Genomic DNA, 26476 nt, shown 5'->3' with positions numbered 1-26476 from the left:
TACAGGAAGAGCCGCGTCTTAGCTGATGGAAGAGGGCGGAGGAGCGAAGGCTGGGGTGAGGGGGACAGGGCCCCGCCCCGGGGACTCGCAAGGAGCCCCCAGCACCTGCCAACGGCTTCAAAGGTGCCTTTGGCGCTGCGGGGTCTTTCTCTGTGGGGCACCTTGCAAATGGCCTTTCCAGACGTGTCCTCCCCGCTGTGACAGAGGAGGCTCCTGTCCGGGTGCTTCCATTCCAGGTGAGGCTGTTGGGCTGTCCTGTTTGGGGGACGAGGCCTTGGGCGCGAGCCCGACCCCAGGGCTCCCTCGGGGTCCCCGGACCTCGCTCCCCGCGTCCTGCTGTGTGATCTGCAGACACAGCAGGCTTCTCCAGACGGGCCCACGGTGGTGCTGGAAAGTGCATCCGGACAAAAGACCAGCCGCCCGCTGGCTTGCCTGGATGCAGAGCTAGAGCCATATCGTCCTGCGACCTAGTGTCACACTTGCCCAAGGACGTGTGTGTCGATTTACACGCACTGATGGGCCCACGGAGAATTGCAGGCCAGATACCCCGGCAGCTCCTGGTGGCCGGGCGGTCAGTGATGTCCCCGGTGCCCACCTGCGGCGAATGACACCCGCTGGTTGTCCCAGAAGCTCCCACACCTCGGAAGGCCGCGCCAGCCAAGGGGGGGGTCACCGCTGACTCGGGTCACGCGTCCCTGCCCCGCGGGATGCACCCCCCCGAAGCCGCGGCCCAGTGCAGTCCCTGCTCTGCCTCCAAGGCCGCGCTCCTCCTCGACGGGGGGCTTGGCTCCACGGCCGTGCAGTTCAAGTGGAAGCTGCTGCCTCTGTCTCCACATTTGCCTTTTGTGACATGTCTGGTTATGGGATGAAAGGACTTGTTCCTTATTTCAAACCAATCATCCACCCACCCAACCACCCATCCACCCATCCACCCCCCCATCCACCCACCCATCCACCCACCCATCCATCCCCCACCCATCCACCCCCCACCCATCCACCCACCCATCCATCCACCCACCCATTCACCCCCCCATCCACCCATCCATCCACCTACCTACCCACTCATCCACCCATCCATCCACCCCCCACCCATCCACCCACCCATCCACCCATCCATCCACCCACCCATTCACCCCCCCATCCACCCCCTCATCACCCATCCATCCACCTACCCACCCACTCATCCACCCATCCATCCACCCCCCACCCATCCACCCACCCATCCACCCATCCATCCATCCACCCATTCACCCCCCCATCCACCCACCCATCCACCCACCCATCCACCCATCCATCCACCCCCATTCACCCCCCATTCACCCCCCATCCAGCCATCCATCCACCCATCCACCCACCCATCCACCCATCCATCCACCCCCCCACCTATCCATCCACCCACCCATCCACCCATCCATCCACCCCCCCACCCCCACCCATCCATCCACCAACCCATCCACCCATCCAAGCATCAGGAAGCAGGTGGGCCGGTGGCCCGAGGTCCCACAGCTGGGGGACGGGGAGCGGGCTCTTCTGGCAGGTGTTGCATCTTCATCTCCATAGCAGGGCAACCCTGAGTCCCTGAGGCAGCCTCCTGTGTGGAGTGGGCCTGCCCTTGAGCGGCCCTGCGGCCTTGACACGGGGACTCTGCCTCCCTCCTCGGAAAATGGGGGTCAAACAACTGGATCTTGTCGGCCAGGTGGCTGTTGCAATGGGCCAAAGGGGCAACTACTCTTCTGACTCCCTTCGGGTGAGGCCAGGCTCCCCTTGCCGTCTCTGAGCGAGCCCTGGGGTGACACAGTGACGACCCCCAGCTTTGTGGCGCTGCCTTCCGGAGGGCTGCGTGGCCTGAGGCCTGTCGCCCCCTGCGTGGGTTTACAGACCTCGTCACCCTCCGTGAGGTAGCTCTGGGCTCTCTTCTGGGGTACAGCCCCGTTGGCCTCAGGGCCCTTATTTCCATGGTGAAGTGAGTCAGCGAACGGCCCACAGAAAGTCCTGCATATCCAGACAGAGGTGCCCGGGGGCGCCCGGGGGCTCAGCTGGGTGAGCGTCGATTCTTGATCGGACTCAGGCCATAAGGATCGTGAGATGGAGGCCTCACATGGGGCTCCCCATCCAACAGGGGGTCGGCTTGGGATTCTCCTTCCCCGGGACCCCCCCCCCCCACTACCTCATACCCACATTTAGGGCCATAGTGCAACAGACACAGAAAGGCTGTGTGAGAGGCTCCTCACTGGGTGCTGGCCATTCTAGAAGAGTCGCCTGGGTCCACCCTATCCACATATTTCACCCTGACTGGACAACCAATGACGATGACAAAGGGACCTGCCAGGGATGACCAGAACCACCTGCATGGATGGGAGCAACATTCAGACACTGTGGTGTGGTGACCCCTCCTGGATTCTGACACCAAAGTGCTGTTTACCCTCAGGACTGGGGGACGGGACCAGATAGAGGCCCCCCTAGGGTGGGCCTTTGCCACCTCCTAGGGCCCCTCTCGTGTCTGGGGTTGGGTCTTCCCTCCTCGCCTCTGCTGAAATGTCAACGGCCTGCTTCACAGCTGGTAAGCTGACTCCTTAGCCTTTGTCTTACTCGGTTGCCCAAAGTGCCGCCCTTAGTCATACATCTTCGTTAAGCAGATTTCTGTAACAGGCCGGGTGAACGCTGGGGCGCCACGTCTCAGGCTGGGCAGATGGGGCTCCCCATCCGGCCGCGCCACGTGCTTCTGGAGAACAGGTGTAAGTAACTTCTGGGAAGCAGCCTCATCAGCACGAGTGTTAATCCCTTTAAGTCCAATGTTCCGTGGTTCCATTAAAGTCCATGTGACTTTGGCCTCACGTGTAAGGAGACCTGAACCAGGACGAAGCAGTCAGCCCTGAGGTGGTGGCCACCGTCCAGGCACGTAAGTGAGCAAGAGCTAGGCCCTGAGCGCTGGTTGTGGGTGGAGGGCCGTGCTGGGCGAGCTGGTCAACCCGCAACCTGCGTGGTGCGGTTCCTGACCTCAGGAACCTGTAACGGGTGTGGACACGGGTGTGACAGGCTGAAACGGAGAAGCTAGACCTCATCAGTGTTTGCACTGTGGGAAGTGAGAGACACACCAAACAGGCATGGGGTCAGGGACGGTATCTGGCAATGAGGATAAAGTGAGGGGTATTCAAGGATCTCCCAGAATTGAAGAACCCAAGGTCAACATGGGGAAGGACTCCAGGTGGAGGACACAGGCTCAAGCGAGGGCACCAGGGTGAGAATTTGCCCCATATGTGAGGGTGTGGGGGGCATGCCGCTGTATCTGCTTCATTTCTTGTAGAAGAGTGGGGATCCAGTTTGCAAAAGCCAACTGGGGTCAGTGAAAGGGAGGTGGAGCTCCAAGCTGGGAAGTCCGGCTTATTCCTTTAGGGGGTGAAGTGGCTGCAAGTTTTCAAGCAGACTAAGGGTTTGCTGAAAGCTGTGTTTTAGGAAAATGATACTGGCAGCGAGGTGTGGAGGGGCGTCATCAAGGAACAAAGGAGGAGGCAGGGGGCTGGAGAGTAATTTGAGGACTGTGGCCAGGGCTGGTATACAGTCCTAAGAACCTGAGCTAGGAGGCCCGTGGAGGGAAAGAGGAGTAAGGGACAAGTTGCATGCCAGTTGGAGGACAAAAAGTTATGGACTTAAAGAGACGACAGGAGAAGCAATGACATCACGGGGTGAAGACAGAACATTGGAGCCCGTCTGCAGGCGAAGTGTCCTCTGCTTAAACAAGTGAAATTTGAGGTCTGGGGACACAGCCAGCAAGCCAAGGTGAGAGTGGCCAGCAAGTTACTGGAGATAAGAGACAGGGATTGGGAATGAATTCTGGGCCACAAAGGCGACTTGTTTGGCATTTGCACGGAGGGGATGGGGCAGTTTTGCTGGCTTTTCTCCAGGCTGTGTGTGTGCCTGCGTGAGATTTAAGGCAGGAGAGAAGACTGAGGAGATAGAGACTAGAGCAATCGAAGGAGCAGCGAGGAAGAGCCCGCAGGAGGGGATGAAGAGAACAGAGCCAGGGTGCCAGCCTTGGAAAGGGGGGCTCCACGGCAAGGCATGCTGGGCCCGTCACACCAGGATGGGGTGCGGGTGGGCAGAGAGACAGCAGTAAGTCGGGACGAGAAAGGCAGGCTACGGAACTCTTTTGGCTGTGAGGCTGGCCTCCCAAGAAGGGCGGCCCAAGAGTCGTGGCAAGTGGAAGACTGGCTCGGGCTGACGATGATAGAGGGTTGTCCAAGCTGGTTGGGTGGAGGCAGGACCTGTGGAATCAGAAGGCTGAACCCAAAGGATCTGAGCCTCAGAGGCAAAAAAGTAGTAATAAGAAGAGAAAACAGGACCCCAGAAAGAAGTAGGGGATATAGACAGGATCAGAATTCAGGTCAGAGAAGAGCAGGTGACGGCCCAGGTATAAGACTACGGTTTTCTGTTTTCGTTTCCTAAACCCTATTGGTTCAAAGGTGCTTCAGGGGCCCCTAGCTCCCTAGCTCCCCACCCCCATTCAACCAGAGCAGGTGTCTGTGTTTAATTTATTGAGTTTTATGGTAGGATTTACCTTAAAAAGAAGGTTCCACTACCAAAACAGAGTTTGAAAATCACTGGTAGGGGATCTGGCCTACCAGAAATAAAAGCGGAGGTATCACTATTGCTACAGACAAGAATCTTGAGACAACCTAAAAATTTAACTGTTAAAAGAACAATTGAATAAACAGTGACATAGCTATTATGCCCGAAACACTGCAGCCATTAAACATAATCAGCTAGACCCGCGTGTGTACATTGACCCAACATCCCTGGTGTATTCTTTTTTTTTTTTTTTTAGATTTTATTTATTTATTTGACCCAGAGAGAGAGAGCAAAAGAGCACAAGGAGGGGGAGAGGCAGATGGAGAGAGAGAAGCAGGTTCCCCGCTGAGCAGGGATCCCTATGCGGGGCTCCATCCCAGGACCCCGGGATCATGACCTGAGCTGAAGGCAGACACTTAACCACCTGAGCCATCCAGGTGCCCCTGCCCAAGGTATATTCTTAAGGGTAGAAACAAGTTTCAGAATAATGCATGTGGTATGTATGCTCGTAAACAGACAAAAAGCGAAAACAAAACAAAACAAAACAAAAACAAGCAAAAACCACCTGCCCCCTTCATCCAAAGAAACAGAAACCCATATATTTTTGTTTGTGTTGAGAGACAAGATAAGGAAGCTTTACCCAGTAGACTCTGGCTTCTCTGCAGGCTGGAATTGAAAGGAGGTAGGAAATTATCACAGTTTTAAGGGATACTTGTATGTTGTATGAATGGTTATTCTGAGCCAGTATTTTTCCTTTCATACTTATTTGAAAATAACTACAGATTCATCAGAAGTTGCAAAAAATAATACAGAGAATCCCGTGTTCCCTTCATCTACTTTCCCCCAATTGTAATATCTGACGTAATGGTAGTATGATATCAAACCCAGGAACTGCACATTGGCACAATTCATGTATTCAGTTCTCACTAGTTTTATATGCACTTGCAAGTGCATGTGTGTGTGTGTGTGTGTATAGTTCTACGCAATTTTATCACGTGTGTCGATTTGCGTAGTCACCATCATAGTCAAGATACACCGTGGTTCCATCACCACAAAGATCCCTCAGCTACCCCTCTATAGCCACACCCATTTCCTGCCCATCCTCCCACGGCCTGACCGGGCAACCAGTAATCTCCTCTCCTGTTCTATAATCTTGTCATTTCCAGAATGTGATATGAATGGAACCATATGATATGTAACCTCTTGAGATTGGCTTTTTTTTTTTTTTCTTTTTTTGGCTTTTTGTTGTTGTTCAGCATAACTTCCTTGGGATTCAGTCAAGCTGTTGCACTAGCTAATTCCTCTTTATTGCTGGGTAGTAGTCCCTGGTGGGTATGAATAAAGCACCGTTTGTTGGGCCATTCACCCACCTGAGGATATATGGGTTGTTTCCAATGTGGGGCTATTACAAATAAAGTTTCTGCGAACACTTATGTATAAATTTTTATGTGGACATAATTTTTCATTTTTCTGGGATAAATGCCTTAGGTTTGTGTTCCTGGGTTATAAGGTAAGTATATATTTGGTTTTATAAAAAAAACCATCAAACTATTTTCCAGAGTGACTGTATCATTTGCATTCCTCCAGCAATGTTCACGTAATCCAGCTGCTAAGCCTCCTTGCCAACATTTGATATCACTATTTTTTTTCTTTTTAGCTGTTCTAATAGGTGTGTAGTGATACTTAATTTGCATTTCCCTAATGGCTAATTATAGCAAACAGATTTTCATGTTCTTATTTGCCATCTGTATATCTTCTTTGGTGAAATGTCTGTTCATGTCTTTTGCTCATTTTTCTAATGTATTTTTTGTATTCTTCAGTGTTGAGATTATTTATTCTACATGTAAATCTTTTGTCAGATACGTGGCTTGCAAATATTTCCTTCTAGACTGGATCTTCTGTTTTTATCCTTTTAATAGAGTCTTTTGCAGAGTAAAAGTTTTTCATTTTGATGAAGTTCAATTTATTGATCTTTTTTTTTTATGAATTGTGCTTTTTGATATCACGTCTAAGAACTTCATATCTAGCCCTAGGTTCTGAAGATTTTCTCCTATGTCTTCTTCTAAATGTTCTATAGTTTTATGTTTCATATATAAATCTATGATCTATTTTGAGTTAATTTTCATTTAAAGCATGATGTTTGGTTCAATCCCTCCTTCTTTCCTTCCTCTCTTCTTCTCTTTCTTTTTTTGCTTATAGATGTTTAACTGATTGCTCCAGTACCATTTGTTGAAAAGACTGTCCTTCCTCCATTGAATTGCTTTTGTATCCTTTGTAAAAAAAAAAAAAAAAAAATCAGATGAGCATATGTATAGGTCTCTTTCTTGATTCTCTATTCTATTGATCTTTCTGTCTTTTCACCAACACCACACAGTGTTGATTACTATAGTATGTGGTAAGTCTTAGACTTGAGTAGAGTGACTCCTAATTTATTCTTTTGCAAAATTGTTCTAGTCATTTTAATTCTAGTTTTTCCATATAAATTTTAGAATAAACTTGTCTATATCTACAAAAAATAATTCTTGCTCGGATTTTGATAGGAATTGTGTTCATCAATCAGTCTGGGGAGAACTGACATCTTTATTATGTTGAGTCTTCTAATCCATGAACGTGATATGCCTTTCCACTAGTTTAAATATTGTTTGATTTCATTCATTAGTATTTTTTAATTTTCAGCATTCCTATGCATATTTTATTTTATTGGAAAAAATCAATAAAGTAATTTTTAAATCATTGATGTAGATGATAAGTACTGAGATTTTAAAATGGAACTAAATGTCAAAGCAAATGTTCCATATTTATCTTTTCTCTCCAAGGCAGCAAGAAAGAAGAAAAAGAAGTAAGAGCTGCCAAGGGTGAGGCCCAAAAATAAACAGCTCTGGACAGCCCCAACTCTACAGGGACTGAGGGGAGGCCAGACTGGGACGAAGGACCCTTGAGAGGGATGTGAAGAAGAATGGCTTCTACCTACTGCATAGTGCTATCAAGGAGCACCCAGGGCCACCACCACCCCAAGCAGAGGCATAGAGGTCTGTAATATCACTAGGAGGAGACCTCTGAGACCTTTTGCCACAGAGGCCCTATATGAGATCCCTAGTTTCCCATCCAATGACAGAAAGTAGTGTCATGAATTTGAAACCACCCAATGCCTAGGAGACTCAATCCTAGAGAGCGTGTTTAGGGCAAACTATATTCAGATGTCACATCCACTGTGTTAAAGGACTCCTCTTTACAGCTCAGAGCATTTATCTTTGTTGCCAAACAGCTGTGGCAGTGAACAAAGATGCCATTACCTACTCTTATCATTTCTTACCTGCAGAATCACCAGGACATGGATTCCAGTTGAGTCTATGGTGGTCCCTTCTATAGGGCGGAGGAGCCAGCAACTGGAAAAGCCATTTTATCTCTTCCACTTTTGCAAAGATAAAAGTAAAGCTGAGCTTAAGTATTGAAAGTTTTTGCCTTAAAGTCTCATCTCCACTATAAACAGAGAGAACCAGAATATCAGAATTCAGAAAAACAAAGATGAAAATGCAAATATCCATAAAGAAAATGACAAATCAAACGATATTAAATCTGAAAGAAATAGAATCTTGTTTTTAAAGGCAAATGTGATCTTTCTCCAGCAGGATATAATTTTTTTTTTGGCTCTTTTGTCACAAATAAATCACTAAGAAACAATAGCATTTTATTATTGCACAAAGCCATTTCTGAAGAGAAGGAAATGGGTGTGCAGTGCTATGTCAGGTTTTTGTTCAGGTTTATGGACTATGTTGAAAACACCAACAGAGACTGTTGTGCCCAAGATTGCGAATCCGAGAAACCACCAAGGAGCCAACACCGATGCAAGCGCACGAGGGTTTATTAGCAAGCTCGAGCTTGGGTCCAAGTGTACCTGACACAGCGTAGCAGGGACTTGGACCCTGAAGTGGGTTACAGCTGGGTTTTTTATAGGCTGGTCTAGGGGATTTTCAGAAGGGGTGGAGGAATTTCTCAGGTTCTGTTTACATTCTGATATGGGGCTTTCAAGGGCACTGAGCTCTGTTCTCATTCTAATATGGGACTTTCTACCACGGGCGTGGGCTCTGTTGTCTTTCTGATATGGGATTACCTGCCGAGGACATTGAGGACATTCTGCAGTTTTTCCCATAAAGTTCAGCTCTTATTCACAGGGCCCTAAGATGGCTGTACTTGTGCTAATGCTAAACTTTGGGTGGGATGGCCTTGATTTTGCTCAGCCTCCACAAGACATCTATCCCAATTCCAGTCAGAAACCCACAAATGAATGCAGCAGACTGCAGAACCAAAACCTGTAAAATAGCACACTAGAATATTGGTCTCCATGAGCATAAATTACAAATTTTAATAGAAAGCTGTATAATACAGTCACATCTGCTATTCGAGATTACTTGAGAGGGTTCAGAACTAACACTAAAGATGAAATGGGCACAATAACCAGAAATGTCTTCGGTTGGGCCTTTGGAAGGTGGCCTTAGAGAAACTAGAGTGTAAATCTGGCAAGTAGGAGGAAGGAGTGGGGAGCTGGCACCCGCATGGTCTTTCCTACTGTCTCTGAGCTTTCTTGAGTCTTGGGGAAGTCACTGTGAGGGAACGCCACTTCCCAAATAAACACTGTGAACCCCTTGGCAACTCATTTTTGTAGACAAATGTTATCTGATAAGACATGGGGGAAATAAATGATGATTTGTTTGTGTTTGGAGGGACCACAGGAAGTAATCGGACAAGAGAATGGTAGCTGGCCAAAAGACAGCAAACACTCAGCAGTGCTGACTCTGGGCCAGGCGCTATCTCAGAGCAGTACAGCTGGAGCTCACTAGTTTTCAGGACAACCCCATGAACCAAGGGCCATTAAGATGCCAGTTTGCAGATGAAGAAGCCGGGGCACAAAGAGGTTAAGTCACTAAGATTATTCAATGAGTTAGACAGTTGCAGAGCTAGAGTCCATGTTGATAACCACCCCACTGTGAAAGCGGTTTAGCAGGATGCTAAATATGAGTCAGAAGGAGAAAAATGGTGCCAGGTCCTCCCACATTCCATAGCCAGATGTCTTAGCAATTCTCCCTGTTTTGGACCTGCAACATGGCCCCTGTCATGCCCCTGATGGAAGACTCCCATGCTGCTACAAAGACTTAAAAAAAAGGAATGTGATCTCTGAGAGACAATTTCTCAATGAGGAAAGAAAGGACCTGGGAAGGGAGATTGGGTTAAGAGACACAGAAAAAGGCAAAAAACAAACAAATAAAAAACAAAACAACACCAGGCTAGGATTCAGAAGACTATGAAACCATCATTTAACTTGAACCAGATTGAAGTTGGGAAGGTCTAACAAGAAAGTCCAAAGTGGGGGTGGGGATCCCTGGGTGGCTCAGCGGTTTAGCGCCTGCCTTTGGCCCAGGGTGGGATCCTGGAGTCCCGGGATCGAGTCCCACGTTGGGCTCCCGGCATGGAGCCTGCTTCTCCCTCCTCCTGTGTCTCTGCCTCTCTCTCTATCTCTCTCTGTCTATCACGAATAAATAAAAAAAATAAATATTTAAAAAAAAAGAAAAAAGAAAGTCCAAAGTGTCTCCCAGGGCCCATGTGAAGTGAGCTAATTAGGCAGGTAGCAAACAGAAGAGACCCAAATAACCAGGCAACAGCCCAGTCATTGTGTGAAGTCAAGCCCTGTTGACTAAATACACTGCATGTCTGCAAGGAACCTTCCTCCTGGCTTACTAACAATTTGGTAAAATGGCTTTGTCCAATAAGCACCCAACTAACAGAGTTGTTCTGAATACCATTAGGAGGGCAGTCCTACGGGGAAACAAAGGGAAAGGTGGCTTTCCCAAAGTCTCACCCTTTAGAGAAGAGCCCGTGCTTCGTCCACACCATCTGTGGAAGGTACTAGCAGCACACAGCAGGGAGCATTCTCTTCGGCCGTTCCATTAAGTGATTTCCTTCTTCTCTGCAGTCATGTTTAATGAGAAAACAAGATTCATCTTCCCCAATTTTGGCTTTGAGATTGCACCAAGATATATATAACATGTGGTGCTGTGATGTCTGGACCACACGATGTTGGCCAGTCCACCAGGTCCACCATGGCTGAGCCTGGAGATTTGTAACAGAGCATCATTACCAGGCTTCTCAGAGCTTTCCAGAGAGCCCGGGACAGCACTTATACATCCACTTCAGGCCACACAGTGGGGGTGGGGGTTGGAGGGTGGAGGGTGGAGAGTGGAGCTTTCTCTTACCTCCCTCAGAGCCTTTGCAAAGCAGTGTTCTTTTCTGAATGAGGTAGCTAGCACCTTGCTGGACACAGAAGACAAAAGTCAGCCTCCAAATGAGCCAACTCTTTGGTCCCTCCCTGAAACTCCCCAATCATAAGAGTGTTTTCCACTCCTCAGTGCCCACCTGGGACCTCTGGTTCCTCATCTATTGCTTACTCTGCCTGAAATGTCCTTCTCTAATCCCCAACTTCCCTACCACCTGCCTAATTCCTACCCATTTTATAGGAATTACCTTGGTCATCTCCGGAAATTCCACCCTGACTGCCCCAAGTTTATGCCATAAACCACTTATATATATGGCCCTGTCTGCCCCGTGCTCACTATAGCATTTGCCAAGCAATAGTGCAATTTCTTATTTCCTTTTCCTTTCTCTCCCAATAGATTATAAGCTCTGTGAAGGAAGGGTCCGTGTCTGTATCATGGCTCATCCAGTACTCAACAGAGTGCACATTCTTGGCCCTGACAGATATTTGCAGGATGAGCTAATGTCGGAATCCAGCAGGTGTAGAGAAGTGAAGGCATTATTCCAGAGTGGAGTGGGCAAGAATGCAGTTAATGATGCCTGACAGGCCTGGGCCAGGATACCAGTGTCTCCACTGACTAGCTAAGTGGTATTGAACTACCTGACCCTTGATTCCCTCATTCACAAAATAACAATCACAACAACGGCAGCAAATCATAAGGATGGATCTTGCTTTTATTATAGTGCCTACTTCAGGATTGAAGTAAGGATGGAGGGAGATATTCCTAGTGCTTTCAACAGAACTTGGCACATTCCACAGTCCTGACAAATCTCAGCAAACTCACCCTTGCCTCCCCTGGCTCAGGCCGGTCCTATCTCTGCCAGGGTGGGTTTTGAAAAGAAAAGCCATTCCTACGTTTAGAAAACCCTGAAATTTATATTTGAAGAAAACAGAATGGAATTGTTTTCCAAAGCCGGGCTCCAATTGGCCAGAAACTCTTAGTCTTCTTTTACAAAGACGAGTAAATCTGTATCACGCTCTCATCCAGGATGACTCACATCAGCGGAGGGTCTCCTCTCCAAGGACGCCTTTCAAGTGCTTTTCAAGAGCTGGTTTTTCACTCACAAAATTCGCCATTAGGTGGCATCTGAGCCAGGGTCCCTTAGCGAGGAGAGGCCTGACCTTTGGAGGCAGCGCCGTTTGCAGGGGCCGCCTGCTTCGGGCCAGGATCTGACTCATCCGTGGAGTGTCAGCCCGGAAAGTGACAAGGGCTCATCTGGACGGTGTGTAAAACGGAACCTCTTCGGGCCCAGAGTGGGACGACGGACACGGCCGGCCTGAACGCAATCTCCCCAGAAATGAGAAATGAAGGTGGAGGAACAATGAAGACCTGGGGGCTCATAAACTGTCTTGGACACAAGCCTCGTGTCATAAGTTCGATCCCAAGATAATCAAATAATATTGCAAACAGCCTCCCCTGATTCAAAGCCTGCGGCGACCCCCTGGGTCTCTCAACCAGTGATGGGGGGAGCGGGGGAGCTGGTGTCAGGATTTCCCAGGGTCGGGGGGCAGATGTAGTTTGAGAAAGAACATCTGACGTGTCTACTGCTTTCGTGACACAAAAATCCGGAAGGAAAGCTCGATGAAGTCTACGGGTGGGCCTGTGCAGAAGGCAGAATGGGAAAGCATTGCAAGGGCAGCAAGTTTTTGAAGACATCAGAAACGTAAAAACAATGACAAGGACCATGTATGAGGCCCTCGATGTGCAGTGTCCCCGGCGTCCACGGGTCCACGAAGGAAGCCTCCGAGTTGACACCTCCCGCCGCCCTTGGCCGCGCCGTCCTCCTGGGGCGAGGCTGGAGCTCCCCGCTGGCTCGCTCCCCGGCCGGCCACCTGCCCAGACGGACCCTGCGTCCCCCGCGCCCGCTGCCCCGACTGAATGGCTCTCAAGTACCCCATTTGCTCCCGGTTAGAGACTGGCACACCTGAAGCTGTAAAACTGGATCATGTGTTCGAAAGCACGAACGGGCCCCGAGCAATCCCCGGCCCTGGCTCCAGCATCCGTTCCCAGGTAGGGTGCGCTGGATGTGGCCGAGGCTCTTACTTTATTATTATTTTTCAAAATTTTAACTTAAATTCTAGTTAGTTAACATGCAGTGCAATACTGGTCTCAGGAGTAGAATTCAGGGCTGGGCCCAAGTGCCTCCTTAACACCCATCCCTCCTCCGCCCACCCCCTCCATCAACCTCAGTTTGTTCTCTGCCCTTAAGAGTCCCTTATAGTTTGTTTCCCTCTCTCTTTTCCCCCATCTCCATGTGTTCATCTGTTTTGTTTCTTAAATTCCACCTATGAGTGAGATCATACGGTATGTGTCTCTCTCTGATTTATTTCACTCAGCATGATACACTCTAGGTCCTTCCATGTTGTTGCAAATGGTAAGACTTCATCCTTTTTGATGGCTGAGGAATATCCCATTGTATGTAGATACCACTCTTCTCTACCATTCATCTGTCCAGGGACATGTGGGCTCTCTCCATGGTTTGGCCCTTGTTGATAATGGTGCAGTAAACATCGGGGTGTATGTTCCCCTTTGAATCTGTATTTTTGTATCCTTTGGCCAACTACCCAGTAGCACGATTGCTGGGTCTATTTTTAACTTCTTGAGGAACCTCCACACTGTTCTCCAGAGGGGCTGCACCTGTTTGCGCTCCCACCAGCAGTGTAAGAGGGTCGGTTCCCCTTTCTCTGCGTCCTCGCCAACCCCTGTTGTTTCTCCTATCGGTAATTATAGCCATTCTGCCAGGTGTGAGGCCGTGTCTCATCATGGCTTTGATTTGCATGTCCCCGATGATGAGTGATGTTGAACATCTCGTGTCTGTGGGCCATCTGGATGTCTTCTTAGGAAAAGTGTCAATCCACATGTCTCCTGCCCATTTCTTAACTGGATTATTCCGGGGATGTTGAGTTTGATAAGTTCTTTACAGGTTTTGGATACTAAGCCTTTATCAGGTATGTCATTCGCAAATATCTTCTCCCATTCCATAGGTTGCCTTTTTGTTTTGTTGACTATTTCCTTCACTGTGCAGGAGCTTTTTATCTTGATGATGTCCCAATAGTTCATGTTTGTTTTTGTTTCCCTTGCCTCCGGCAACATGTCTAGTAGGAAGTTGCTACAGCTGAGGTCAAAGAGGTTGCTGCCTGTGTTCTCCTCTAGGATTTTGATGGTTTCCTGTCTCACATTTAGGTCTTGCTGAGGTTTTTAAAGGGAAATCGGGTACGTCACCCACGGGGCTTCCTCAAGAGCCTGTGGGTGCTTGATCTGGAGCTCCCTCTGTGTAGCAAGGTGTTGGGGGTAGTCCCTCCGGCCCCCATCTTCACGCCCCCTCTGATTCTTGGTAATAGTGAGAGGTACTTCCTGAGGGGAACTCAGCTCGAAGTAGGTCTGTTTTATTCACAATTAACTTTCAGTCATTTGTCTTTCTTTTTTATTTATTTATTTATTTATTTATTTATTTATTTATTTATTTATTTATGATAGTCATACAGAGAGAGAGAGAGAGAGAGAGGCAGAGACACAGGCAGAGGGAGAAGCAGGCTCCATGCACCAGGAGCCCGATGTGGGATTCGATCCCGGGTCTCCAGGATCGCGCCCTGGGCCAAAGGCAGGCGCTAAACCGCTGCGCCACCCAGGGATCCCGTCATTTGTCTTTCTTTAACCCTGTGGTTCTGCAGGGCTGTAGCTGGCACCCACTGTCCTAGTTTCTTGCAGATACACACGCGCACATTCTTAAACTATAGAGACGTAGCATTTTAGTTTCAACTCATTGCTCACAGTATCAATTTAGTGCCCTCCACGGCACAAAAGCACCCCAGCAATCTTGTTGCCTTGAAAGAAATATTTCCGAAATCAGCCACTCCTGAGAGCTCCATCTCTTGAGTTTTGAGCAAGTTTCTAGCATGCCTGCTATAGAAGCAAAATAAAACACATTATTTTCCAGTCCTGCCTTGCCAAAGATTTCAAAAATACATTGTGAATGTTTTGTGCTTACAGTAAAGAAGAAAGAGTAATACAACAAACGTCTGTTCTCTACCACCCAGATTTGTGACGTGTTAACATTTTGCTGTATTATCCCCAAATTATTTTTTTAAGACGTAAATCACAGATGTAGTGGAAGATTCCCATTTGGGAGAGAGGGCATCCACAATCACATTTCCTCTCTCTCTCTCTCTCTCTCCTATCTTGCATTTTGATGTTTATCATCCATCCCTAATATTTTTAATCATTGACTACATATGTATGGATCCATAAATAAGATTTAGTATTGTCTTGAACTATTTCAACAGTATGGAAATGATACACTACCACACTTCCTTCTGTAAACTGCTTTATTCACTCAATATTATTTTTGAGATTTTTAAAAAATACAGATACACATGGACAAGTTCATTCACTCTACTGAATCATAGGAATAGATGCTTTCTTTAACTATTCTGTGGTTGGTGAGCATTTATTATTGTCCATTTTTCTTCTATAAAAACAATACCCCAGTGAACTGTCTTACACACCTCTATTTGTGCAATTTGAGAAAATATCTCCAGAGTAGAACTGATGGGTCATAGGATGAGATATCTTTAACTTTACTAGACTTTAAAAGTGGTTGTATCAATTTATACAGCCAATAACAATGACAAAGTTTCCTTTTTTTTTTTTAATGTCCTTGCCTCCTCTTTATGGGAAAAATTTCAAATTTACAGAAAAGTTGCCAAGATGATACAATGAACACATGTATCTACTTCATCTTGATTCAACATTTTGCTAACATTTTGCTAAATTTGCTTTCCCTTTCTCTCACTTCAAAATTTCTTGGCCTTTTGCTTTCCATGTTTCTATATATATATATATATATATATATATATATATATATATATATATTTATATCTTAGAATGAGGACATTCCTCTACATAACATAGTGTAATTATTACAATGAAGAAATCAAATATGGATATAATTCTGTGATATTGTCCAGATTCAAATTTCCCATTGACATAATAATGCTCTTTAAAAATTTTCCCCCAGTCCAAACTCTAATCAGAGATTGAATATTGCATTAAATTGTCATGTATCTTGAGTCTTCTTTAATCCTCTTTAATTAGAAAAACTCTCCAGGCTTTTTTTTTTTTTATCTCATGACATTGACATTTTTTATCCTTGCCAACTCTTCGTAATATCAGACTTCTTATTCTTTACCAAATTGGTGGGAGTGAAACAACATCTCATTGTGATTTTAGTTTGCTTTTTCTTAATTCCTAGTGAAATTGAGGAATTTTTCATAAGCATAATGGAAATTTAGACATCTTTTTAAAATTTGTTTCTTAATATTCTTTACCCATTTCGGTATTGAATTGTTTACCATTTTTAAAGATATTTTATAAAAGTTCTAGATATATTCTGGATACTCAATGACTGTCACTTAAAGTTAATGTTAGCTACGAGGCTGGCCTATGTTGTCAGAGGGTTTTGGTTTGTTTTCTTTTTTAAAGATTTTATTTATTTATTCATGAGAGACACAGAGAGAGGCAGAGACACAGGCAGAGGGAAAAGCAGGCTCCCTGTGGGGAGCCCAATGCGGGACTCAATCCCAGGACCCCGGGATTACACCCTGAGCCGAAGGCAGGTGGTCAACCACTGAGCCACCCAGGCATCGCTGTCAGAGGTTTTTAATATTTAAATGTATCTATCTTTCCTTTAATGAATTGTGACTTAATAAATCATTTTCCATCCCAATGTCATAAGACATTCTCATAAAGATAAAGATAATTTTAGATTTTTTATCCACTTGAAATCTATTTTTGTTTTAGTGTATGATGCAAATCTAACTTCAACTTTCTATGTGTAATGTATTAGTGCCATTTATTGAAGAGTCCATCCTCTCCCCAGTGATCCATAATGCCACCTCGTGTATCAGGTTTGCATCATACACTAAAACAAAAATAGATTTCCACTCAAGAGTGGACTCAGTGGGTCATAGGTTACAGACACCTTTAACCATAATAGATATTGCCAAATTGCTCTTTACGATGGTCGTATTGGTTTATGTGACCAATAACAATGAGATAGTTTCCATTTCTTCATCCCTTCACCAACTCTTTTTTGGAAAAGATTCCATTGGTTTGTTTTTCGATCCACACTAATCAATATCACACTATCTTAGACTAAGTACATCTTGGCAGTAAGTGTTGTTATCTGGTTAGGAGGTTCTCTATCACCAGCTGGCTGCAAGATGAGGAGGAGAGACACCTGCGACAGAGTCAGATTTCCTTAGTTTTGCCTTAGCTCACCTCCATCCCCACTCACAGTCTCACACTGGCTCAATAAAGGCTTATTGGCGAGTGCTACTGAGATTTTGTGGTCATGGAGCATTATTAGGACATTGTGAAGATTAAATGAGCAAGTCCCTGGAAGCGCTTGGTACAAACTAAGCACTTCTATAAATGTAAGCTATTATTACAATTTCAGTTAATGGCAGCGAATCAGTTGAGTCATTCAAATTGGAGACCCGAGGCTCATCATTGATTCCTGTATGGTCCCTCCACCCACAATTACCAAGGCCACGGATTCTACTTCCTTGATATTTCTCAATGCCAGTTACTACTCCCCTTCCCTGCTGCCCATGCCCTGGTTTAGGTCCTCATTGCTGCTTATCTTGATTCCGACCTCCCTGCAGCCCTACTCGTGTTCTCCTAATCCTTTCTCCATGCCTCTGCCAGAATGATATTTCTAAAATAAATTTGATCATGGCGGTCCTCACTGCTTTCAGAAAAAAATATACTTAATTACTACCTGTGTGACCGTGAGTAAGCAACTTAACATCTCATGCCTCTGTTTCCCAATCTGTAAGATGGGGATAATTATAATACCTCTTATAGCTGTTGTGAATATAAAATATAATTTACATGTAGTGCATGGTGCATGATGAATACTCAGGAAATGTTACGGCTAGTTTTGAGTTTCTCATTTTCATTAGTGGATGATGCCTGTGGTGGTTCTGTGTTGCTGACCCTGTCTCCATCATCCTCATCATTTTCTTTCTTTTTATAAGTATGTTAAGTCTCAGCCATGTGGTTTGGGTTGGGTTGACTCTATTTCAACCCTCAGGTCAGTTTCTACTGACTCAAACCAATCAGGGTATCCCATTGCCTTAAGCCAAGTCAGGCCAATGAGAGCCCAAAAAAAGGTTAGTTTGCATCATTGAAAGATGGATTCTCCTTCCCTGAAGATCCTGAGCAAGAATATTTACACCCCCAGGAGCTACATGCTGCCCTTGTAGGACCACAAGTGAAGGCAGCTTTATGAGGAAACAACTCTATGAAGGGCAAAGTGGAGGCTTGAAACAAAATATGCTGGATTACTGGTTCAAGCCTCATGTGAAGGTAGCCCTGTATCTTGACTTTCATGAACCCATTAATTTGCTTTACTCTTTAGGCCAGTTTTAGATGGGTTTTCCACTACTTGCAACATAGAGTCTAACATATAGTACCTCAAATGGATTCTCAAACACCTCCTCTTCTTCCATCCATGCTGTTCTAAGTGAAGCTGACTCTAAGTTCCTTACCTACTATAGTGCGTTGAATGATGGCTCCCCAAAAGGTATATCGACCTGGAACCTGTGAATGTCACCTTGTTTGGAAAAAAAGGTCTTTGCAGATGTAATTAAGTTAAGGAGATACACTTAAAATGAGATATACTGACTTAATGAGATATTCAGTTATCTCGAAATGAGATATATTGAATTATCTGGGTGGGCCCTAAATCCTGGGACAACTGTCCTTATAAGAAGCAGAAGAGGATAAGACATGGTCATAAAAAAAGGCCATGTGAAGGCAGAGACAAACGTTGGAGCATCCATAGCCAGGGAATGCCTGGAGTCATTGGAGGCTGCAAGAGGCAAGGAAGGACTCTCCCTTACAGTCTTCAACACTAGAGCCTAGGGACACTGTACTTTTGGATTTCTAGCTTCCAGGCTATCACAGAATTCACTTCTATTGTTTTAAGCCATCAAGTTTGTGGTGATTTATTATGATAGCCCCCAGGAAATTTGTACACCTGTCTTAGGCAGGCCACCTGTGTACCTAGGACTGCCAGACTGAGGGATCCACATCTCCAAGAGTTGCTGCCCTATACGAGAGAAGTTGCCGGAGTGTATTCTTCACAGCCCCTTCTTCACTCTGGTGCTCCCCTATGTATTTGTAAGACATGATTATTTTCCAGATCCATATCCTGAGATTTCATCTAGGTCCTTTTACTCACCTCTTATATCACAACTTCTGCTAAATGAGGATGGCCATATGTGTAAACCATCTTAGTTTACACCTTCTGTCCCAGTGTTATTATTAATAGCATCCTTTCACTTTCAGAAATGTCTCATTTGGTCAGTTAATTCTATGGCCATCCAAGGTTCAAGCCTTGTTAATGAAACCTATCAGCTTCTGCCAAACTCTTTGTGTTTAAGATACCAATTATTTAAAAAGAGAGAGAGAGAGAGAGAGCAGTAATTACCTTCCTACTCACACTTCCCGAGGAAAGGTGCCTGTGCCCAGAGCTCTAGCCTTTTAATGGCTAGCACCACCTGTTTCCACACCCATGATGGACTGAGGTGGCCACCTGGCTCAAGTGGACCTTAACCATGGACTGGTCAGAAGCAGGTGATCTTGTCATCTGCCTCAAAAAGATGAGCCTGATATGCTAAATTTCAGGAATTTGAACTTGGGAAATCGAGAGACTTGGGAGATTAGGAACGCAGCTGTAATGAAAGGACATGAGGCAGCGTTCAGGACTTGAGTGATAATAATCTGTGAGTCCTGCGGTGAAAGGGATGGGAAGCATCAACTGTCCATCCTGCCACAGGACTGCATGTCTGGAGTTGTGCTCGAGGGGGCGCCAGTCACACAGGACGCCTAACCATCTGCCCTTCCTGCAGTCATGCAGGGAGGTAGCCCTGATTGCTCCGCTCCCTGCACCGCTCTGTTCCCCTTCCAGTTGTTACAGACCCTATTAGTGGTTCTCCTACTCTGCTGGACATTAGAATTCCCTGGGGAGTTGACAAAAAAAAATCCTGATTTCGCGAGTCGCACCCTAGATTGAGTCAATGAGAATCTCTGGAGACTCTCCATAGTCTTCAAACCTCATCAGGTAAGGTGGGTGTGTGGTCAACTTTGAAAATCACGGATACCTCCCTGGGTCCCCTTTTCTGAAGGCATTTGAATGGATCCCTGTTGCAGCCTGAGGACCCATATATATCACTTCTCCATCTCTCGGGGGCCCTCTGACACTTCGCTGATGTTCTAGAGGGAAGGGCAGGGTCTATGACAGTTTTCTTACTGACCAGCTGTCATAATCCTTATCTGGAAAAATCCTGTGCACTTTGCCTGACACTCTAAATAGCAAGGTAGTTAAATTGCCGGCTAATTTCATGAGCTGTTTGAATAGCTCTTTGCATGAAAATGAGAATTATGTAAAACAGAATCTCGGTTTTTGTTCATTGCTCTTGATGCTTCTGTAGACGGGATGAATCATCTCTCAGCTACAACTGGACTGGAATCTCTCTTAAAATACACAGCAGAAGTTGATTGTGCATTTTTTTTTCTTCCGGTATTTCTTCTTACTGGTTTCAGCCTGTTCATTTTCTACCATGTTTCTGTCCGTCTGCCTGGATACAAACATTCTTCTCTTAGCAGCAGCAGCAGCAGCTGGCAGATGCCTGTGGTTTATAAAAGAGTATGGAGACATAAGAACTATATCTGGGAACAGCCGCCCTTAATAACACACTGATTCGTGCTCTAGAATTTTCTTCATTAAATGGACATGAAGGAACAGACTTTTCTGCTCACTAGGTGACTTACTCCTGTATTTGCTCTTAAATCATTGGTCGTCTGTTGTTACTAGCAGCACCCAGGCACCCAGCACCTGAGCATGGTTGTTAGAAATGAGGTTAAATGATCTGATTCCAGAAAGAAAAATCTCTTATGATCAACAGTGATAGGCAGGACCTATTTAGAGCCAGATACCACCCACTGCGATGTGCTTAGTTGTCCCCACGAAAAGGTAACAGAGAAAGGTAGCAGCCAAGCATTTTCCAGGTAGACTTGTAGGCCTAGGCTCGTTTATGCAACGGTCATTAATAGTTCTTGGTTTCTTTGTTGATGGGAAGGCCCAGAGATTTGACATGTCTGTCAGCCAAAGTAGAGACTGTGAGACTCCTGGGTGGGGCATTCTAGAGAATAAAGAGAGACGCTCCCCAGTTTTAGAGACTCCATGCTCATTGTCTTTGCTTTTTAACCTGTTTTTCTTGGCTGCCTAGTGAGCTCCTTCTCATCCTTGAAGACCCAACTCAAGTGACAACTCTGTGAAGGTCTCTCTCTTGTTTCCTATGCTAAGGTAAGGGGACCCTGGACATAATGTTATCATTGTACTTCTTCTCTTGAGTCCACTTAGCCATGGCCTGCTTTTCTCACCAGTTAAAAAACCCTCTGAAGGTAGGACTGTCTCTCTGATGCATCCCTTCACCCTACAGCCTGCAAAAGTGTCTGCTGACACATAACTGGTACTCAGTACACAGGTGGTGAGTTCAGAACTCTACAGAAATGACACTAGAAGGGTAGACGGGACTAACGTTATTTAAGGATGTCCTATGTACCCAGCACTTACATTATCTCATCAAATCATCTTAACAAGTAAATATTTGTTACTTCCTTACTAAGTAAATACAAATATAAGAATATTGGGGTTCAGAAATATTAAGAATCTTTCACTGCTGATAAGGGGCAGGGATGGAAGTGGACTCTGGGGCTCTCTGACTCTGTCACATTCTCTCTCCACTCTCTGCCCGTGAGAGCCTGAGTTACCCTCAAAGCCCCCTTTTAAAATTGAACCATATATTCCTTTTCCTTAAATAGAACATGCTAATGAGCACAATTCACCTCATTTGAAAGATCATTCCAAAGATATCAGTGTTAGCCTCGTGTATGCAAAACCTTCAAAAAAGTGTAGGTATCCTCAAGCGCACAAGGAAGTAGTTCTTTCAGGAAAAATGGGAGTGTGACTCATACACATATTTGGTATATTAAATTCACAGTATTAAGTAGTTTCATGAGATAGGGGTTCACAACGTGGTGGGTTTCTTTCAAAAACAAGTTCAGAAAACACAGCAGGGTGTGTTAGCGCCTCTCAAAAGCAAACACATTCTGCAATAACAAGTGACCTCAGTCCCACAAGGACTGTAATAGAATAACACCACTTATAGATGAGCTTAGAGAGGCAGGATAGTAGGAAGAGCTTCCCGTCATCATCACGAATGTGTCAGCGACGGTGCTAAGTACTACAGGCTCACAGACACTCTACAAGGAGGATCTTGAAGAGATATTTGCACAACCACGTTCAGAGCAGCATTATTCACAGTTGTTAGAAAGTGGAAGCAACCTGAGTGTCCATTGGTGGATGAGGGGCTAAGCAAAATGTGGTCTACGCAAATGATGGAATATTATTCAGCCTTGAAAGGAAGGAAGTTCTGACACATGCTACCACAGAGATGAACCTTGAGGACATTGTGCCAAACAAAAGAAGCCAGTCACAAAAAGACAAACACTATATGACTCTACTAAGGTACTAAGTAGAGTACGCGAGGTACTAAGAGCAGTCGAATTCACGGAGGGAGGAAGTAGAACAGCGGTGGCCACGGGGCTGTGGGGAGTGGGGAAGGCGAGTTAACGTTTAATAGGTGTGGGGTTTCAGTTGGGGAAGATGAAAAGAGTTGTATGTGTGGCTGGTGGTGTCGGCTGTCCCACATCATGAAGGTACCTAAGTCGTACGCTTAAAATGGCCACAGTGGTAAGTTTTATGGTATACGTATTTTGCTACCATAATAAAGCTGGAGAAACAAAGCAAAAGTAGAATATATGGTTATAGGTATATTCAGAAAACAGATGGAAAGGGGGATGGAAGCAAACACGCCAAGGGGACAACAGTACTTCCCTCCGAGGCCGGGTGGGGAAGCACCGGGACGGGGCAGGTGGACGCGGAACCGGGGCCTCACCGGTAATGCCAACTAGACACCCGCTTCCTCCTGTCCTCCCCTTCTCCCTCCTGGCTCAGTGCTGAAGCCCCGTCCACACGAGCACAGCTGGTTGGCAGTCTCTGAGCCCATCCTGAGGCCCGACAGCTAGGACGGAGGGCAGATGTCGATTTTAGCTTCCGGCCTCCCCACGCTGATAGGAAAGGGCCGGGCTGCAGGCCGGGCTCTCGGGACCCACGGTGGTGCTTGGGGCGGTGGGCTCTGCGCTGCGGCCACATGGCCAAAGGTGTGAAGCAGAGATGGGGGTGTGAAGCCCGTGGATTTTTAGACGATTTCTGACTCCACGAGGTCAACTCTATATAGTCGGAAACCACCACGGTACAGTGAGCACACAAGGGAAAGAAGCTGGGCCAAGCAAGGATCGTGACCTCTGTGAACCCCATTTCCAGCAGCCCCCCAGGGTGCCCTCTCCACCCACCTGCTGAAAGCCAGCAGCTCTTGCCTCCTCCTGCGGGGCTTTTGTTCCCTGTCAAGAAGCAAAGCACCAGTAAGAAATAATGTACGGAGCTGTGCGAGGCCAAAGATGTTCATCACCAGGTTATTTATGACGGTAAATTTTAAAATACTTGAAATATTCAACAACAGGAGGGGAATTCACGTATTTATGGACTGAGAAGAAAGTCAAGAGTGACATTTCAAGTTACCTACCATGTAACTTGAATTACCATGGGTATTTTCTTTGTAGCTTCTTTCTACATTTTCCAAATTCTCCACGGTGAGTTCGCATCCCTTTTGCAATCAGAAACGCAATATTTTGGATTTTTAAAGAAAAGAAACACAGCCAACCTCCCTTTCTCATCATCTCCGTCTTCCACCACCCTGGCTGCCTGTCGCGGGCAGTTTCATCTCTTCACTACGCTCGTTTTCCAGACAAAAACTCACACTCTGCCTTCTCTGTTTCCACTGAGCGCTCTAGGTCCATATGGAATCATTGTTTCCACTGGGAGCGGATTTAGGGACGTAGAATTTTCAGGTGCTCAAGGCCATGGGTGGGTGGAGGGAGGGAACACCGGGGGCAAAACTAGACAGAGGCACAACCGGAGCCCCGCAGATACCGGTGTCACCGTCCCTGCCGGCAGCTGTCCAGCTGAGTTCCCAGTTCCCAGCTTGAGGCCGCCCGAAAGTCAGTAAACAGATGGAATGGAAAGTGAGAGGATGCGAGTGGGGAGGACACCGAGAACCCCCAGCCCACCCCACTCCCAACTGAGGACACCTACAAGTCCCTTCTTTTGTTATTTAAGGTGACTAGGCCGGATGCACCGCATTCTGCTAATTCAGGCCTGGTTGGCCAGCGTTGACTCAACCTTTCTGATCCAAGGTCCAGTCGGTGGTGAGAAACTGTATTCCTGTTTGGGGTTTAGATAGTATCCTGGTAGCAGGGGAGTAAGGCTCCTGCAGGCTGCCATCACCTGCACACATCCCCAAGGGGATCAGGGTAAATCAGGGATACAGACCGTTATTTGGCACCTATTGGATGGCGTGCCATCTGGGCAGCCCAGCCCTGGATAAAAGGGCAGGAGGACGGGCATGGGAAGGGGCGAGACAGCCCGGGGGACGCTGGGGGTGAGCTCAGTGAGCCAGGCTTGCAGACATTTGTGAGGACGAAAGCCTGGAGGATGCCTTCAGGTGGGGCTTCCAGGCCCTGACTGAGCTCCACCCTTGGCTGGCTGCTTCCCGGCCCTGGGGGTCGCCTGGCCGCAGAGGGAAGGGATGTGAGCGTGAGCGAAGCAACGAGGGACGCAGACTCCGAGGAGCCTCTGCCTGTTGCCTGGAATACTTAGGGTACCTGAGGGCCAGGCAGTTCGATGTCCCTGTCATGTCAGCAAGAGAGGGCTACCGTCTAGTAGCTAGTCGGGCAGGACAAGGACAGGGACAGCGGAAACCAACACGCTTGTGCTCAACCAGGAGCAGACAGCACACCCGCGAGAGAGGGGGCTGCTTTGGGGGTGGAGGGACCATGCGAGGCGCCCACTCTGGCCGTGGGTTCACTGAGGAAGGCCTCCCTCCCTCGCCGGCCCATCAGCAGTGGTGGTGCCGGGGAGGGGGAGGCCCGGGCCCTCCCGGCGTGGTGTACCCTGCACTGTAAGGGTACACACTGCACTCTACGAAGTTCCAAGCAAGCAGACACTGGGCGTTTCCTTCACTGCTGTGTCTGAAGCCCCCAGTCAGTGTCGGAAACATCCCAGATGCCCGGAAAATATTTGCTGTCCAGAGAGAGAAACAAACGAAGTGGGAAACTACAAATTAGAAAATCTGCAAGAGAATCTGCAATCCTACCTCGCCCGATGCAGTGTGACCTGCATTCCAGGGCCTTTCCAAGTGACTTTGGGCAAATGACTCAGAACCCGGTGTTTTGTTGGGTTTTGCTTTTTCATCTATAAGGTAGGGGCAATAATACATTACAGGGCTCCTGAAGGGATCGAAGGAGATCAAGTATACCAGAGTGATTTGTAAATTGTAAAGTGTGGAGATGTTCGCTCTTTTGTGATGATGATACGATGAGGACAATACCAGTGACGGTGACAATGACAGTTTCCCTTAGAAGAATGTGGGGGGAAATGGTGAAGGAACTTTAGAGGATCTAAGGTTGATAGGTGGGACAGGAGTGAATATGTTGATGGAAAGAAAAGTCCTAGAAACCAGAGACCCCGGTGCCGGATTTGCTCCAGTGGCTTGTGTAACTAGTCATCCTTCATGAACACCACACGAGGGAAGCTCATTTTAAGGCAAGGAGTATCTTTGCTTCTGCTTTTCTGTTTTTTCTTTTTTTCCAATGCATCTTACATGGTACATTGCTCATTCCAAGTAGAAAACATTTGTTGGGGGAAGAAATGGATGAATGTGGCGAAGAAGAAATGAGAATGTTGGTTAAGCAGAGATTGCTCCCTGAAAGTAATTTGTTCAAGCACAATCAAAACTGATCTTGTTGGGATCCCTGAGTGGCGCAGCGGTTTGGTGCCTGCCTTTGGCCCAGGACGCGATCCTGGAGACACGGAATCGAATCCCACGTCGGGCTCCCGGTGCATGGAGCCTGCTTCTCCCTCTGCCTGTGTCTCTGCCTCTCTCTCTCTCACTGTGTGCCTATCATAAATAAATAAAACAATTTTAAAAAAAACTGATCTTTTTGCTCCCTGATTTAAATATTATCTTGGCTCTTTCTTGCTCAAAAAAATAAAGTCCAAGCATATTAGTATTACCAGGGCATAAAAGGTCCTTCATAAATGGGATCCAACCTATCTCTTCAGTCTCACCCTCCATCACTCCATCTCCCCAGCACTAAGTCCTTGCACAGCTGCCTTTACTTGTCCTACATTCTAATGATGGTAAACTTCTTGGAGCCCCCTGGACAGGCTGGGTCTTTTCACGGGCCATTTCCTCCCTTTGGCACACTCCTGTGCATTTTATTGAGATAGACACTCAATGCTCTGTTCTATAAAGTCCTCCCTGATATTCCCAGCACTTGTTCATTCACAGAACAAGTGTTTCCTTAGAACCCGGATGCAGCCACGAGCACATCAGAGCAGGTCTCTGTCT

The 26476-nt window shown here is 46.7% G+C and overlaps 1 long non-coding RNA gene across 2 annotated transcripts; it reads left to right on the top strand.

Moving 5' to 3' along the window:
* Window positions 1–13764: 13764 nt before the first annotated feature.
* Window positions 13765–25988, top strand: LOC119865170. Of its 2 annotated transcripts, none has more exons than XR_005376197.1 (3): window positions 13765–13822; window positions 21173–21249; window positions 24184–25988. It is a non-coding gene; the product is annotated as an uncharacterized LOC119865170 (long non-coding RNA). The 2 variants fall into 2 exon arrangements; XR_005376196.1 differs by having other exon boundaries at window positions 13772–13822; window positions 23332–25988.
* Window positions 25989–26476: the final 488 nt, after the last annotated feature.

The sequence above is a fragment of the Canis lupus genome, chromosome 22, assembly GCF_011100685.1.
Source record: "Canis lupus familiaris isolate Mischka breed German Shepherd chromosome 22, alternate assembly UU_Cfam_GSD_1.0, whole genome shotgun sequence".
Classification (NCBI taxonomy): domain Eukaryota; kingdom Metazoa; phylum Chordata; class Mammalia; order Carnivora; family Canidae; genus Canis; species Canis lupus.
This window is presented reverse-complemented; position numbering and strand designations above follow the sequence as displayed.